The 17,556-nt window shown below is 43.3% G+C and overlaps 1 long non-coding RNA gene and 1 pseudogene across 1 annotated transcript; one reads left to right on the top strand and one right to left on the bottom strand.

The window, feature by feature from the left end:
• Window positions 1–3,376: 3,376 nt before the first annotated feature.
• Window positions 3,377–4,671, top strand: LOC133014596 (putative nuclease HARBI1; annotated as a pseudogene).
• A 764-nt stretch (window positions 4,672–5,435) lies between these two features.
• Window positions 5,436–6,176, bottom strand: LOC133014403 (uncharacterized). Its single transcript, XR_009681450.1, has 3 exons — window positions 6,085–6,176; window positions 5,627–5,803; window positions 5,436–5,514 (listed from the first exon to the last, which is right to left on the bottom strand). It is a non-coding gene; the product is annotated as an uncharacterized LOC133014403 (long non-coding RNA).
• Between the last annotated feature and the right edge of the window lie 11,380 nt (window positions 6,177–17,556).

Genomic DNA, 17,556 nt, shown 5'->3' with positions numbered 1-17,556 from the left:
GACATCGCATGTGGAGCCAGGAGTCATTAGTCAGTTGTCGCGACATGGACGCTGGAGGCTTAGCAGCAGGGCTGTCATGTCCCAGCTTTTCCTCTGTTGTGAGACTGCAGCTGAAATACAGATAGTAGTAAAACTTACATGACAACTGTATCATTAGAAATTAGTGTCTAGAAGTGTGAATAGCAAAACTATACACACCCCTTAACTGAAAATCTATTTGGTCTAACCCTGGACAAAAAGGTGGTGAGAGTCAGCAGCCGTTAATTATTCAGGGAATAACGCAAGATTTGAATAATGGATCACAAAGAACTTTAGTTGTCACAAGCAACACTACAATGGCATAGATTAAAAAGTGCAAATTAATTTAAAGTACACAATATCTTCATGAAGGAACTAATATTTCATTATAACAGGACCTGCTTGGATTTCTTGGAGGAGGAGGTCATTTAAAAGTAGTTTTCAACTGAACAAATCAAGTACTAAACTATGTGACTGTTTAATTATTAATACTACTGTTACAATCATTAATAAATTGATTTAATCAAAAAAAATTTGATAGTCTTATTCTGGTAAGATTAGGTAGCTGTTGACAAGAATATAATATCTGGCGATTAAGTCGGTCCTGCAAGAGTGGTGGCACTGGTAGACAAATGTGTGTCCTGTCCTTCCAGAAATGATTGTGTCTCATACAGTCAGACAACTGCAAGAAAACAATGTGTTAGGAGCTGGATGTTTGTCTCTCTCCCTTCTCCCAGTGTCTTGAATTGTTTTCCAGGGCGCACCTGTCCGGTCACCCTCCCCCATCCTGGGTCTTCCCTCCTCATTATCAAGCAGAGCTGAGATGATCTGGCTCACTACCCCACCTGATTCCTGCTGCTAATAAACCACAGGCCTTCATTCCAGTCTTCGAGGACTCGGCCTGAACTCCTGCTTTTTGGTCATCTGTTTACTCCACCTTTCACTTTTTGTTACTCACTTTTTTTTTACCAGAAATTTTACCGGTTCAGTTCTGCATCCACAATAAAGGAACATAATCACAGACCAATACACATAAAACCAATAGAGCAGATCATGTTACTATTACCACAGGAGATATTCGTTAATGTGTTGCTTTTTTTTTTAAATAATTATATTTGATTCAGGTAATGTAATACATTGCAATGCAATACGTGTGAAATTATTTGATATAACTATGTTGTATGAAGTCATCAAGTCATAATGTGTTGATATAAACTTTTACATTAAGTCATCAATTTATATATACATATATTATATATATGTATATATAGCCCATATTCAAAAATAACAATTTGTCTCTCATGGCCTGACATGGTGTGACATCCTCTGCCCATAAGCCTCACCAAGAGTGAGGAAAACCTAACAAAAAATACCTTTTAACAGGGATGAAAAAACCATGGAAACCTGAGAGAGAGCCAGATGTGAGGTATCCCCCTTAGCGCATGAACAAAAGTACAATATTTACAACATTGATAAGAAGAAACATTTTTTAACATAAAGGAGATGTGTGCAATGTTTAAAGTAGCTATACATGAGAACAGTATTGATAGAGATGAAGGGACCAGCAATGAAAAAACATTCAAGGAGTAATTGCCAGTAATGGGAGAATATGTGAGTATTCAGTGTGTTTTAAAAGCACTGTTGTGGTCATCATAGTCCATGATCAGCCGCCACCATGATCATGATCCACCACCATGATCAGCCATTGCAATTGGTACACCATTGGCTGTTGAGTGATAGAGTGACTCAGTTACCAAAGTGGTTCAAGGTTTTGAGAAGGTTTGAATTATGAAACAATCTCATGAGCCTGTGTGTTACTTTATAGTTGCAGTCAACACAACTTGCTTTGCCAATAATGTGGTGCAGCGTGCAAACTCTAGCCAATTTTTTTAAACAAACAAAGTGCTTGTGGCATAGAGTTGGAGGAACTAGGCTGTAGATTATACACATACAAAGTATATTGTAAAATAGTTTTCTTGGTTTATGTTTCTGGAGCTGTGCAATTGGAGCAGAATAATTTCCCAGCTGAGGAAAAACTGGGCAGTTTTCTTTTGAATAAATATTAAAAAAGTATTTTCTGTGAATAATGGAGGAGCAGAAAGAAGTTGTGGGCAATATAAATGAATGCATACACTGTGTAAATGTAGCTATAAATGTACATTAAATTACCAAAGCATATATATATATATGACATACACTACAAGTCTGTTCCTGTCCTGATGAAGACACAGAACACTTTATGTCCCTTTGAGAGCTCATTTGGCATTTGGATGGTGGCAGCCTGTGTGGAGGTTCAGGTCGGAGGACTGCACAGCAGCTGCTGGTCATCAGCATCCAGCTCGTCCTCCTCCATCGCCTGCAGCTGCCGAAACACGCCCGAGTCCGATGAGCAGCTGAAAAGATCACAGACAAGTGTCAGCGAGTGTAATCGCAGTAGCAGTCCATTAATGGCTATTGTCAGGCCTTGGTACGACGTGGCACCAGTGAGGCTAATGCCTGTTAATGGTCTAATTAACGACATGAGGTTAATGTGTTTGGATGGAAAGTAATAATGTTACAGGCCAATCTCTCATCACGCTATATCACCACAGCAGTGACGGCACCGCTGCCCAGAATGAGCCTCTGAGGTGAGGAAAAAAAGTCACTGCAGTTCATGCAGTGATTACACCATGAGTCAGGAGTTCATGAGTGGTAAGAGAATACGGGGGGGGGTTTTGACAACAGTCATGACGGGCATTACTATTCCAAACAAAGTGCTGCAAAATCTGTAAAGGTCTCTGGCTTCTTTTCCAGAAGAGTCACAGATGCATGATGACATGAAGTATTGTAACAGTCTGGCAATTTAGATGGTAATTGTCAGGCCAAAAGTGTTTTTTGTTTATCTCTGTTGTGTGTGTTTTAGTTGTTTTCATGTTTGCACACCCTGTTTCTGTTTCATTTTGTAGTCTCTGTTTCTTGTCTTCACTTCCTGTCTGTGATTGTCAGCCCTGCCCTCATGTGTTTCACCTGTGTCAATTGCCCCTGCCTTCCCTGTGTATTTAAGCCTCTGTCTTCCCTTTGTCCTCTGTCGGATTGTCTGTTTTCTGCGGTGTTTGTTCATCTACCCTCCTGTCTTCCATGGTGCTGTCCTGAGGCCTGTTTCAGGTAGCTGGTTTTGAGGCAACCCCGAGTTTGTTCGCTCTGAGTTAGTGGAAACTCTGGGTTTTCCGTTTCAGGTAGCAGGTTCAGCGCAACCGAGAGTTAGTTGCTGCGGCAACATACGCCATGGACCTAACCTGCTCGGGAGGTGGTTAGACCTACTCTGAGTTTGTTGTTTATAAGGCTGAAGGCAGCTCTCCGACAGAAGGAAGTGTTAGAAATGGCATGTCCTTTTCTACGAGAGCCCGTGGACGTAGAGGCTGCGATCCTCAGAAGGAATCTCCGTGAGGAACGATTATTAAGACCCCGGTTGGATATACTTTCTTTTCCTGATAATTTTCTTCACAAGCGCTATCGTTGTTCAGCGCAATCTATCATTTATTTAGACCACCTTCTCAGCCCCCATGTTAACTGTCAAACGCACGGGGGCATGCTTTAAGTTCAATACAAATTATTTGTGTGGCACTCCGTTTTTTTGCAAACGGCAGCTTTCTTTACAACGTCGGTGACGCCGAGCACATTTCAAAGGCAACCGTGTGTCGGTCTGTCAGAAATGTGACTTTGGCACTGAAACGTTTTCTTTACACGTTTGTGATGTTTCCAAGTCACCGACCTATACGAACAATCAAGGAAGAGTTCTACAGAATTGCAGGTAACAGTAGCAACAATGTAGCCTATTTGTTTCTTGGAACGTTTTAATATAATAAATAATGTGCACAATTTAATTTAATTAATTTGTAATGTTCTAGATTTTCCGGGTGTCATCGGGTGCATCGATGGAACTCCTATTCCTATTAAAGCTCCTTCAGTGAATGAAGGAGACTATGTTAATAGGAAGTCCTTCCACAGCATCAATGTGCAGGTACAGGTGAAGGCCTAGACCTTCAGCATTTTAAATTAAAGATACTTAACAAAACAGCCTCTGTATCTAATTATACTCCTCTGCAATTTGAAGGTTGTATGTGATGCCAGAAATATCATCACCCAAGTGGAGGCAAAGTGGCCGGGGTCTGTGCATGACGCACGCATATTTCGGGAGTCTAATCTGAGCACTCGCTTTGCCCGTTGTGAGTTAAGCCTATATTTGAAGGATTTAGAATCCATATTTGTTCAGATGATTAATATTTCACCTGTATCGTAGGAGAGTTCGACGGTCATGTTTTAGGTGACAGAGTGTACCCCTGCCAGCCTTGCCTTCTGACCCCGTATGCCGATCCCGTGCCAGGACCACAGCAGCGCTACAACCTGGCGCATATGAGGACGAGAGCCAGGGTCGAAAACACGTTCGGGATCCTGAAGGCAAGATTCCAGTGCCTCCAAATGCTGCGAGTCACACCAGAAAGGGCATGTGACATAATAATTGCATGTGTGGTTCTACACAACATCGCGATTTTGAGAGGGGAAAATTGCCCACCTGCATTTGCAGATGAGCAGCACATAAACCCAAACCATGCCATGGATCCACAGGACGGAAGGGTGGTTAGAGAAAGACTCTGCCAAAATCATTTTGTTTGAGTTTTCTAGTTTTCTTGTCTTTGTATGTATTTTACTATTTCCGAAATGTTTTCTTTGGCATTCTTTCGCCTTCCTGTATGATAGTAAACTCGTGTGACAGACCCAGCCTCTGGTAGGGGGTGACACTGTTCAACAAAATAACTTGTCCCACCACAGCCCGTGTTCTAATAAAGACAATCTACTTTTTATGAGGATTTCTTTATTTCCTGAAAGCACAAAAAAAAAAAGGTCATTCATATTGGGTATGTTTTTGGAGCAGGAAACAGTATCCCAGTTTGTACCTCACCCACCTTTAACTTATGTTCCAAAATTTGGATCTCCAAAGCATCCTTTTGCATCTTTTGCCTAATGTGGTCCATTTCCAAGTCTGCTTTGTTTATTTGTTTTCCCAGATAGATTTTATAGAGCTCTTTGACTGGAAGCTATAGGAATGCAAAAGATGACATTGGATTTCACAGTGCCAAGTACAGCGTTTCATTATAATTTTCATTATAATTCCAGGGAGAATCTTACAGAGGGCTGTGAAGTAGAGCTAGAAGTGGATGGCCTCTCATTGAATTCGATTTCATCCTGTTTGAGAGAAAGAAGATGTCAGTTTTAAAATGTACAACGCTATCATCAACTTTTAGATGTTAATTTTAAAAGGTGTTAACCTCAATAGGCCTTTCCTCTTCCCTGTCAAATGCTGCAGACAATGTTTCTCCATCTTCCTGTAATGACATTAACAGTTGTGTTCAGCAATTATCAAGACATTATTAATCTGTGGAAGGTGAAGAATTGTTACAATTGCATGGAGGTTGGTGAGGGCATCTGGTTCCAGTAGGGCGATGACGCCATCAGTAACTGGAAGAAGATGATTAGACAGTGAAATTATTACTTGAGCCAGAATATTGCCCCATCTAATTTGCAACACGCTGGGTTGCATGTACATATTTAATTATTTTGAATAACCAACCTCTGATAAAGGCACTTCTATCCTGGGGGGTGGGGGGATCAGAGGAGCTCCCTCCAGGGATGCCCTCAGCCACAGGACGCATACTCTGTTGGCTGAGGGCCATCTCCTCAGCCTCTGTGAGGGCTGCAGGTGGTGGACCCCCTCCAGTCTTCCGGGCCTCTGCTTTTTTTCGATTTGCTAACATGGAGGAAAATGTTACCCTAATATTCAGTAAGTGCTATTTTGAAGACACATATATATGTATATACACATACATACATATAATGCATTTTGCCTAGGAGTAGCCTTCTAATATATCTAAATCCTATTAAATATTGGCAGTGTTGGGGTGGCTGAGAAATGTACTACTTACATTTACTGCTTAAATATAGACCCATCACATGTTGAATATAGCTGTTAAATTAGGTAGAGCAGGCAAAACAGCACAATTGATTTGATTTCAATTAAACATTAGTTACCTGTTTGAACTATATTTTTGTACTTCATTTTCATTTGCTGCCAAGTCCTCTTGGGGCAACTCGGGTTGTTCCTGTGTAAATTGACACACACACACACAATTTACATATTGAATAAGTGGAAGATATTAAACTTTCCTCTTATTTTATTTTACTATTTTATTTTACTCACGCATTGACTTGTTTGGCTATTTCCTGCCAAGCTCTCTCTCGCGCTCTCGCTGCCGCGGCGGTATTACTTTTTTTGGTGAAAATGGGTACCTGCTCGGCATATGCGTGCATTAATATTTCCAATTCCGTGGGTGAAAAGTAACTGGATCTACGTTTTTGGTCCATGTTTGATCATGTTATCAGAGATCCATTGATGATGGCTCTTTATAGTCAACAGGCACGCCCCCAACCCAGCGTGAACACACTCAGAGTTGATTAAGCCAACGCTGATCACCTGTTCTGAAACCGAAAACCCAGAGTTGCTTTTCAATCCTGAACTCTGAGTCAACCAACTCAGAGCGCAGGATTAAACTCAGAGTATGTTAAACCAGCTACCTGAAACAGGCCTCTGATCTCCTGAGCTTTGTATCCCCGCGTAAGCCTCATGTTTTGTTTGTTACCTGTTAATGTTTTGTTTGTTAGTTAAAGGAGCCTCTTTAATTAAAATACCTTTTTATTTTAAATCTCTGCATTTGGGTCCATCTCCTTCATCTAACCGTAACCGAACAATCCGACCACAATATGGACCCAGCAGAGGTTAGTTTTGGTGCGAACGAGTTTATTATTTTGAGTGTCTGGTGTCTGAGCCGGAGGGGGGAGGCTCAGACACTGCGGAGACCCTGGAGGCGATCTTGGTGATGGAGGTCTGGCTTAAAGATCGCCCCTGGGTGAGCCACTACGTCCCCTACCTCCTGGAGGTGCAGGAGAGGTTGAGGACAATGCGCAGCCCTCCAGCCTCATCCACTAACCCGTACTGGGAAACCCGCCTGGCCCGGGGAGGACCCCGCAGCCTCCGAAAGGGTTCTGGTGGGGGTGGTGGACGTTGTAGAGGGGGAATCCACAGCAGAAGCCTTTCTCTCCAGCAGCGGGCTCAGAGGCACCAGCCACGTCCAGCTCTGACTGGGCTCCACGCCAGCGGTTCCTGGCTGACGTCTCTTCCGACGTCGGAGGTTCCCACGGCGGTGCCAGCTTCAGTCCCTGCTCCTGTCCCCGCTCCAGTCCCTGCGGTTCCTGGGGGGGGTTCTGTAACAGTCCGGCAATTTAGATGGTAATTGTCAGGCCAAAAGTGTTTTCTGTTTTTGTTTCTCTGTTGTGTGTGTTCTAGTTGTTTGCACACCCTGTTTCTGTTTCATTGTGTAGTCTCTGTTCCTTGTGTGTTGTTTCCGTCTTCACTTCCGGTCTGTGATTGTCAGCCCTGCCCTCATGTGTTTCACCTGTGTTCAATTGCCCCTGCTTTCCCTGTGTATTTAAGCCTCTGTCGGATTGTCTGTTTCCTGCGGTGTTTGTTCATTGTTGGGGGTGAAGTCCTGAGATCTGACCTCCAAACAAAGGGGAGCAATAAAACTGCGGCCTGTTGGCCACCCCGAAACCAGTCCGACCGGTTTCTGCTTTGCATCCTCACATTCCTCAGACAACGTGGAGCCTCTCCCAGCAGGGGAACATCTGGGGTGTCCTTCAGGGACCCCCACTGTGACTCTAAAACGCCCACTGAGGTCGAATCCCCGCCCACTAAGGTCGGGACCCTGACATTCTCATTGGCTGAGAGCCAACTTAAGCCCATGACCACTTCCTGAGGGGGCTGGTACCTCCCAGGTACAACAAAACCGGTGTGCTCCCAGAAATCACTCTCTTTTTTTACTCAGATGCCCAAGCTACAACAAGACCCCTAGGGGTCTTATTAGTTAACTCGGTATTTTTTTAAGAGACTCTCTTTGTCCTCTTAACTCCACTGCTCAAGTTGTCTTCAGACCTCCAGAGGTCTTACTACACGACTCAGCAAGCTAATGGAGGCGATAAGACGTTGATTTGAATTTATTCCATTTCTTCTTTTATCTCAGTCGACGTTTTATTTTGATAGGACTTTTTGCTGTTTTAACTTGAAGGACCGAAACAGGAAATTGCTCGCGGGACGAGCCAGACATTTCCCACACGGACTTTATTCTTTTCCCACACGATCTTCAACCGGCTCCACGCAGCCGCACATCCCGTCGAGGCAGCACGAGAAAATCTGCTCCTCTTCAGCCCAGCGCGACGCCCGCTGCAGCACAGCTTAAGAGACTACGAGCTATTCACTGGACTTCCGGGATATCCGCGCGGAATGCGCACGCACCCCACGAAACCACGGTCACAGTAAGAGGCGAAACTGTCTGGGCAGATGTTAGTTTAATACGTAGCGTATTGTTTTAATACTTGAGTGTATTTGTTTTATAGGAGACCACTGAGTCTCCAGTGTTTTAGCGGCGACGAGCCGGCCACTTCCGGTTTAACGGCAGTGTTTGCGTTACAGTAATGCGTGCCGTGAGAAGCGCCTCCTGCCGCGCTGTTAACGTCCGTGTGAGTCTGCAATGATTTTACCGATCAAAACCTCAGCCCACAACGTTCGCTTGGGGGCTGAGTGATGAACCAGTTAACTTATCTCCGGCGTATTTTTAAGAGTTCGTTCTCTCCGTGCATGCTTCCTCTCTATCTCTCCCTCTCTCTCTTCTCCTGAACCGGTTTACACAAACGCTCCAATCTGTATATACAGTTCATGTCACATAGTTAAATCTATATTTAGAGGGCCTGAACGCATCTTGCCGCCATTTTGAAGCCAAAGCTAAGCTAGAACAAAGAACCCTTTTGTTCTACCTCCTCCTTTGTGTCTCACACGTGGTCCGGCGGCCATAGGAGATTATTCATCTCTAGACCCGCCCTCCATTCTGGCTCCAAATTCATGAACGAATCCACCATCTTGTTTTGTAGTCACCACCATTTTGAGAGTTTTTAGGCCTAATGACTCCTTGAGTCATTGTCTGCCTCCATCTTAGATGTGACGTCACCACGTGACTGCGTCATCGCCACGCACCCTTCTTTTTCTCTCTCTCGCTCTCTCACCCACACACACACACCTACACAGACACATTGATAGACACAGACACACATAGATGAATACATGTGTGTTCTAAATTGTGATAAGCTGCTGCTGTTATCTTTGTGAAATAAAGTTAGTGTTATTTAATGATTCATCATTTTAACAAACTCCAATATTTCAAACACACATAGACACACACACACACACAGAGAGAGACATACATAGACCACGGGTATTGCATGTATTGTCTGAGTTGTGATGTGCTGCTGCTGTTATCTTTGAAATATTGGAGTTTGTTAAAATGATGAATCATTGAATAATATTAACTATATTTCCCCTTTCTTTAATAAATGCTTTTGTAATTAAAGCATCTGTAGTCTGTGATTTGTGCATATGTGTGAATGCAGCTGGATTATGAGGCTGTGCTTGAACTCGAAAACCCTTCATTGTTTAATGAATAATCATTAATATTAACTATTGAGATTATTAATTTAACAAATATCATATGAGACTGATATTTTTATAGATTGATTGTTGGTCCCTGTAACCAGGGTGGTGCCCCGCTACGATAAGCAGAGATTAGATTGTATCATTCTTAATTGATAACCTTATCATTTCACTATTCTTAAGTTATAGCCTTATCATTATTATTTATTTTTAATAATATTTCATGATTATTCATAATTAGCCAACGTCAAGTCTACTCCTATTTCACAACATCATCTACCCTCCTGTCCTCCATGGTGCTGTCCTGATCTCCTGAGCTCTGTATCCCCGCATAAGCCTCATGTTTTGTTTACCTGTTAATGTTTTGTTTGTTAAAGGAGCCTCTTTAATTAAAATACCTTTTTATTTTAAATCTCTGCATTTGGGTCCATCTCCTTCATCTAACGTAACAAGTATGTGGTAAAAAAAAAAATCGAAGATGTGTTTAGTCACAGCTACTTGCATGCTATTGTTTATTTTATTTGGTTGAGAGCTGCATGGGTGATATTAACAAATACATGTGCGTGTATCATGGTGCATACTTATAAGCTTAAAGCTGTGTTGGGACACGCTGATGCTGGTCAATGCTCAAAGTCCTCAGTTTCTGCTTCAATTTCTATAGACCCTGACACACACACACAGGGCAGCTGTGGCTTAGGAAGTAGGGAGGGTCGTCAGCAGAAAGTGGTTAAATCACCAATTTTTTTGCTTTCCAAAGTGCCCTTGGTCAAGTTAGTGAAACCCAAATTGCTCCAGACCACTGGGCCGACAGACCAATTTACAAACACACATTTTATAAAACAATTCAAAGTATACATTGAAAAGAAACAGGAATTTGTGCAAATCATTAAGTTGCATTTGTAGTCAGGAGTCCCACTGTGTATCCAGGACATATATTTTTTTGTTTTCCACTCTTGAAAGCCACACAGCTGGAGCGTCGTTAGAATTAGCCCTGTTTGAGCTCTGGGCTAATGAATGCAGCGTGTGGACACATCATCCCCAGTTAAATGTGTTTCAGAGAGATGTTGTTCACCAGCCATGACAGCAGGGTTGTCATTGTTTTCACCTTCTGTGTCTCTGAGTGTGTGTCATCATGGTGAAATGTGGTCCTGGCAACATCTAATGTAACAGGAACCACCACTATTTCAACTTTGGCAAGAAACGGCAAGAAACGAGATCAAGGCATTTGTAAATCGAAAATATGTTTTTGCCATCCTTCCTACAGGATTCGGAAAAAGTTAAATTTATCAGCTGGCCCCGATGGTCGCTTATTTTACATAAGTCACATACTACGTTGCTCTGATTGATGGTAGGTCTATCCAATAGAGTGAAGAGGCATTTTTTCCCCTGGTGCGGTTGATACATGCCCCATAATCACAGCCCAATGGAGCGGTCTCAGACTCATATTCTGACTAGAATTATGAGTGACAACGTCAGGCTATGATTCCTCCTCAAACAGTTCTACAATATACGGTCACTTTTTATTGTTTGTGTGCTGGATGTTTTGTGCAGAGCATTTTATCAACAGTAAATGGTGCAGAGTGAAGTTAGAAAACTTTGTGATTATCCTCCCCGGTTTATTGTCAATGTTTTTCATTAAATTATTATTACTGTTCACGTGTGTGGTTAATTTATCTATAAATATATACAACCCTAACCCTATATATAGAGAGGGAGAGTTATAAGTTCTCAACAATCTTCTGACCTAAGTTCACAACTTTTGAAAGTAAAAGCTCTGTAACTCAGCTCGATTGGAAGCAATAAAATGACAACCAACATTGTGCTTTTACCTTTATGACATCTTGCCAAATTGGAAGTGATTCTATAAATGTTGCCATGGCAGCACTTGTGAATGCATGCCTGTCTTAAGTCTCCTAATTTTTTCTGAAAATTGTGGCAATGCAACAAAGCAAAGCAAATCTCAGATCAACATCAAGGGCAGAGGTAAATGTATCACCAAATTTAAAGCTGCCCTCTTAATTAGCATAACATGGTGACATGATATCATTGAAGTGTTGTATGAATGAATATATTAAAAAAATCTTCACTCATATCACCATTCTCATGCTGCCCTCGGCAGCCGCCCCTGTGCCCATACTGAAATCTGTCACTGGTGCTCAACAGGGAAAGTCTGCTTCGGGTAACCTGATGAGACATATCTGGAGCTCAGTGGCCATGGATCTAAAACATATCATTTTTCAAAACATTGCAAAACAATTTTCAGACATTTAGCTGTAAATCTGATGGCGCAAATTGTCAAAGAGCCTGTTGTTTAGTTGATGGACACATTTTTCTGTCACTATAAATTTGCCACATTCAAAAACTGCCCTGCTGCAGCTGGACAGGGGCAGACACTGAAAAAAATTACTTGAGGCATTATTATGCATGTCGAAGGAAGAATTAAATCAGCATATGCCCCCTGGCTTTATGTCCTAGGTCATCTGTTAATTTTTCATGGGTGCCTCACTAATTCATAGGGACATCTGTTTTTGCAGCCTCCATTTTATGAGTCCCATGTTCGGCAGTTATGAGACTCTCCTGCTGCAAACTGATTAGACAGGACGTCTGAAACTCAAGATGAGGAAGTACGAACACAGCAAAGACGCATGCTATTGTTGGCCACCTAGTGCTTTAGCTGTAGCATTCAACTTCCAGATGAAATGCACATTGTGTAATGTTGGGGGGTGAATTCCTGAGATCTGACCTCCAGACAAAGAGCAATAAAAACTGCGGCCTGTAGACCAAGCTGAAACCAGTTCAACCAGTTTCACTCTTAATTCACACCTTCCTCAGACAACGTGGAACCTCTCCTCGGTGGGGGAGCATCTCGGGTGTCCTTCAAGAGAACCCCAACTGTGACCCTAAAACGCCCACTGAGGTCGTAACCCTGACATCTCATTGGCTGAGAGCCAACTGAAGCCCATGACCACTTCCTGAGGAGGCAGGAACTCCTCAGGTGGAACAAAACAGCTGAACCCACAGAAAACTTTGCCATTTTTTATTACTGACGTTGCAACCAGGCCTGACCAGATGACCACTTTTGTTTCAGCCATTTTCCTGTACTGACGTTGCAACCAGACCTCCCCAGACGACCCAGTACCTAAAGGAGGCGATATCTACTTTTGTTTCAGCTTTTTACTAGAGCTGTCAAACGATTAAAATATTTAATCGCATTTATGTCATAGTTAACTCGCGATTAATCGCAAATTTTTATCTGTCCCTTCATTTATTTGTTTTCCATAATTTTTTTTTCGTTTTAAATGCTCTTATCAACATGGAAAAGTGGATTGGCTTGCTTTATGCAACATTTTTTTTGAAAAACAACATTGCCAAACAGGGCGGTACAAAAATAAAATTATAAAGTGCACATTTCAGGTAAACAAGGACTTTTCTTTTTTTCAAGTTTACTGTGAACATAGCAGTCAGCCTCTTTCAAAAACAATGAACCGTAACAGTTAGGTTAACAATAAAAGGTAAGCCTACTACCCCCTTGCTTTCAGCCAGCTACTCAAACAGACAAGCCTGTTGACATTTTCAGACAACAGGGAAGCTCGCTTCTTTTGCACAACATACCCAGACACTGAAAACAACCTTTCAGAAGGTACTGATGTTCCCGGTGCTGCTAGGTACTTGCGTGCAAGGCGGGCCATTTCGCTGTGTGCCCCTTCATGTCTGGACCACCATTCCTGGGGACTGTTATCCATGCCACAAAGAGGCTCTACCTTGTAGCGCTCCACACATTGCTCAATACTGTCCTCCCCTTCATCAGATGAAGAGTCATGTGCAAGCATGAGGGTTGGTTTCTTCATGGGAGGCTCAGGCGTGACTTGGTTATCCTGCTGTGCAGGCCTCTCCCTCACCATCTCCTGGAGCAGGGCGCCGATCGTACCCCACACCTCAGCCCTTTCAGGTTTGGTCAGACACTTGAGGTCCTTAAACCTTGAAATGAAATTAAAGGCAACTTTAACAGGTGCAGGTATAACAAAATTACGACAATACCCCTATCTTTACAGTGCTAACTTAAAAAATACAAAGTAAAGAAGCAAGCAACCTAACAATACAAACACACTGAGAGAAAAATTAGGATGAGTATAACAAAGAATGAAGCATGGCAATCTGACCTTGGGTCAAGTGCTGTTGCAACTCTGTCATGTGATGTTAGTCTTCTCTTTACGACCCTCCATGTCTGCTGTAAAGGTTCCCTTGAACTTGATCATTTAAGCTGGGTCCTCCTCCATGACCTCCATTACTCGCGACAGATGACACAACGCTGGCAGCACCACTGAGCAAGACACAAACTTCTCTCCTCCTAGAAGTTCAGACACATACCTGCAATAATATAGGGAAGCACTTTAGTGCGGAACTGGTAAGGCCTACTGTAATTCACAAAAAGTTCTCTCACGCACTCACTCACACACAATCACACTCTCTCTGTCTAACACACACTCCAATCTTTCACACATGCATAGCCTTAGCGCACGCACACACACCTAATCATTAACATTACTGTTCTGACACATGTGTTTAGGGTGCGCAAGGTTACTTCTGAGTGACGTCATCGTAAGCGCCAGTGGAGCCGCAGATTCAGAGCTGTCGCATAAACAACTAGAGCAACGCTGAATAAACGTTACATACAGTGACTAAAATATATTACGTCTCCGAGTGAATCTATAGCATTACTCTACAACACAGACGTATATTGATAATTAAACAAATATATACACACGATAAATTACCTGCAAGGCTCCAGCACAGCCTCGAGCTTCTTCAGCTTCTCCAGCTCAGCAGTTGTTGGCATGGCGACGTTGGTTGCGTGCAGCGCCAGTGCATCTCTCAGAGGTAAAGCATTTCGCCGATCATGCTTGATCATTTCCAGGGTACTGTTCCATCTAGTTGATACTTCTTGTTCGAGTGGCTCCTTTTGGTGATGTGTGAGTTGTTGCTGCTCGAGATCCGCTTGGTTTGCTGGGCTATGCTTAAAATGACCCACAGCTCTTCTGCATTTTGCCAATGCACTGTCAAACGCGCTGTTGGTTAGCGAAACCATGACGGCTCGGTGCACACTGTGTGCGATGCACGGCATGTGCTCAAAGGGGAGCTGCCTGGCCGCTGTAATCATGTTACGAGCACTATCCGTTGTCAGTGAGACAACTTTGTGTTCAATGTCCCACTCTCCAGCTACTTGCATAAAGTGATCTGCAACAGTGTTAGCGAAGTGCCTCTCTTCTGTCTTCATAACAGTCAAAGCATGTGACTCAAGTTTCCACTGTGGATCAAAGAAATGGGCTGTGACCCCGAGGTAGTTGTGATTACTGAGGGCCGTCCAATAATCACCAGTGAGCGCGACTGCTTTTGTCTTCTCCAATGCCTGCTGAACCTTAGCCTTCTCAGTTTCGTGCAGCTTCTGAACGTGGCTTGTAATGGTGGCTCCCGAAGGCAATTCGTAGGTCCAGTCGCTGGATGCAATGCGTATGATATCCGCTAAACCCTCGTCCGCCACAACGTTAACAGGCCTACACGCAGTAGCCACCCATTTAGCTATGGCTGCAATAAGTTTGTTCTTAGTTGCGGTATCCATGTGTTTCTCTTGAAAGTCATCCATTCTTGCCTGGCTATGACGAGGGGGCAGAGAGTTAGCATCAGCTGTGTGCTTGGCCATCAAGTGGTATCTCAGACTGGATGTGCTACGATGATAGCTCAGTTCACAGCGACAAAAGACACATACCACTTTGGTCTTGTCAAGGGAACCATCTGATAACTTCTTGAAAGTAAACTTTCCATTTAAAAGCGTGTTATTGTCCATTTCGCCGTGTTGCGCTCACCATCCACTGAGTCCGTAACGTTAGCTTTTGTTGCGGGTGGAAATCAAAGGCAGGAGGCGTCGTTCTCAAGTTCAAATTAAGCAGGTTTATTCAGAGGTCACAGGTCAGGAAACTGCGGTGTCTAGCAAATGATCATGCATGGTCCACTGATCCTGTACAGGAAAATGGCGGTGAGGCAGAGTACGCAGAAAGCTTATATATTGATACTGGGCATGACAGAGGTTCTTCTTCGATTGGGATTGACCGGATCTCGTTGGGTCGTCCTCCTGGCGTCGTTTGGTCCTCCTCCTGGCGTTGCGTGATGACGTGCAAGCCGTGTCGCGGTTACTAAAGTTCATGAGCATATTGCCTCGTGTGTGCGCTTATTTTATGTGTGTGTGAAGTGAAGTGAGGTCATAGAAAACTGTGAGAGGCATGAAAACCTCTAGTCTAATCTGTCCGCTGTGTGTGTGTGAGGGAGTCTCAGAACTAATATAATGAAGTGATTCATGAAGCCACAGGTTTGAAAACCTGTTATCTGTCCGCTATGCCAGACTCCCTTTTTAAGGAGTATGAAACATTCTGAGGTTGAGAAGCAGGAGAAGAACTATGTGTTATGTTTGTGTGTTTACGCTATGTGTATCTGACTACACGTTAAAGTGTGTGTATGTGTGTGAACAGTGTTGTATTGTCAACACTTATTGCTTCCGGTCTCGCTAGATCCGGCTAGACTTTGTGAAAAAAACAACACAGCTTGCGAGGCCTTAATCTCGCGATAAAAAATTGACGGCGTTAAAATGAGTTTGCTTTAACGCCGTTAATAACGCGATAAACTGACAGCTCTACTTCTTACCCATGCACTGAAGACATCTCCAGGTCTATCCAGATGATTTAGTTGCTAAATTGGGCGAATCACAAACGTTTGTTTTATACCATTTTTATTTTACCTTCAGTCACGTTTTATTGTGATAGAACTTTTTGCTATTTTAACTTGAAAGACCAAACAGGAAATTCACTCGCGGGCGAGCTCAGACATTTTCCCCACGGACTTTTTATTCTTCCCACACGATCGACAGGCGGCTTCCCCACAGCCGTTCCCTGCAGAAGCGCGACGTTCATTCCGCGGAGGAGTATGAGAAAATCCACTCCGTTCCTGTAAAGCAGCACGATCTCCGCTGCCACAGAAGACAAAGTTTTATTCCGTCCAAGGCAGCACAAGGAAATTCGCTCCGGAGCCCCGCTTGAGAGACCACGTGATCCACTGGACCCCCGGCACATTCGCGCCGAAGCACACGCACACCGCGAGGGTTAACAGTAAGAGGCTTATATTGTCTGGGCAGAGACTAGTTTTAATACTTAGCATATTGTCTTTATTTGAGTGTGGGACTCAGTGTCTCCTATTTTTAGCCTTGACGGTCGTGGCTTTGTTACAGTGTTTAAGCGCCGCGACGATGCGTCTCCGGCTGCACTGTGACCGTCTGACCAACTTTACAGAGACTTTACCGGTCAAACTTCAGGACACAACGCCGCTTGGCTAAGAGCTTCTTTGATATTTCCTTGCATGCTCTCTCTCTCTTCTCCTAAACCTACCTACACACACGTTCCGATCTGTATTTATACAGTTCACGTCACATAGATAAATCTATACTAAGAGAGACTGGACGCAGCTGCAAGCCATTCGGCCCCAAGGCCAAAGCAGAGTTAAAGAATTCTCTTTGTCTGAAAATTCCTTTGTGTTAATTCACGTGGCGACCGCCATTTTGGGCTCCAGCCACATGGTGTCATTAACATAGGCTCCATTTTGAATTACGCGAGTTAGACCACCATTTTGAGAGTTTATTATTGCCACGCCTCCTCTCTCTCTCCTCTCCTTTTGGCTCTAAATTCCAAAGCGGCTCCGCCATTTTGTTTGTAGTCACCACCATTTTGAGTTTTTCGGCCCTAATAATTCCTTGAATCATTATCGGCCGCCATCTTGGATGTGACCAGACTACGTCATTGCCACTCCCCTCTCTCTCTTACAACCACTATAGGTTTCACATGTGTGTTCTGAATTGTGATAAGTGCTGCTGCTGCTATCTTTGAAATATTGGAGTTTGTTAAAATGATGAATCATTAAATAACATT

Source organism: Limanda limanda, chromosome 11 (assembly GCF_963576545.1).
Source record: "Limanda limanda chromosome 11, fLimLim1.1, whole genome shotgun sequence".
Lineage (NCBI taxonomy): Eukaryota > Metazoa > Chordata > Actinopteri > Pleuronectiformes > Pleuronectidae > Limanda > Limanda limanda.
Note: the sequence above shows the minus strand (reverse complement) of the source record. Positions and strands in the feature narration are given on the sequence as shown.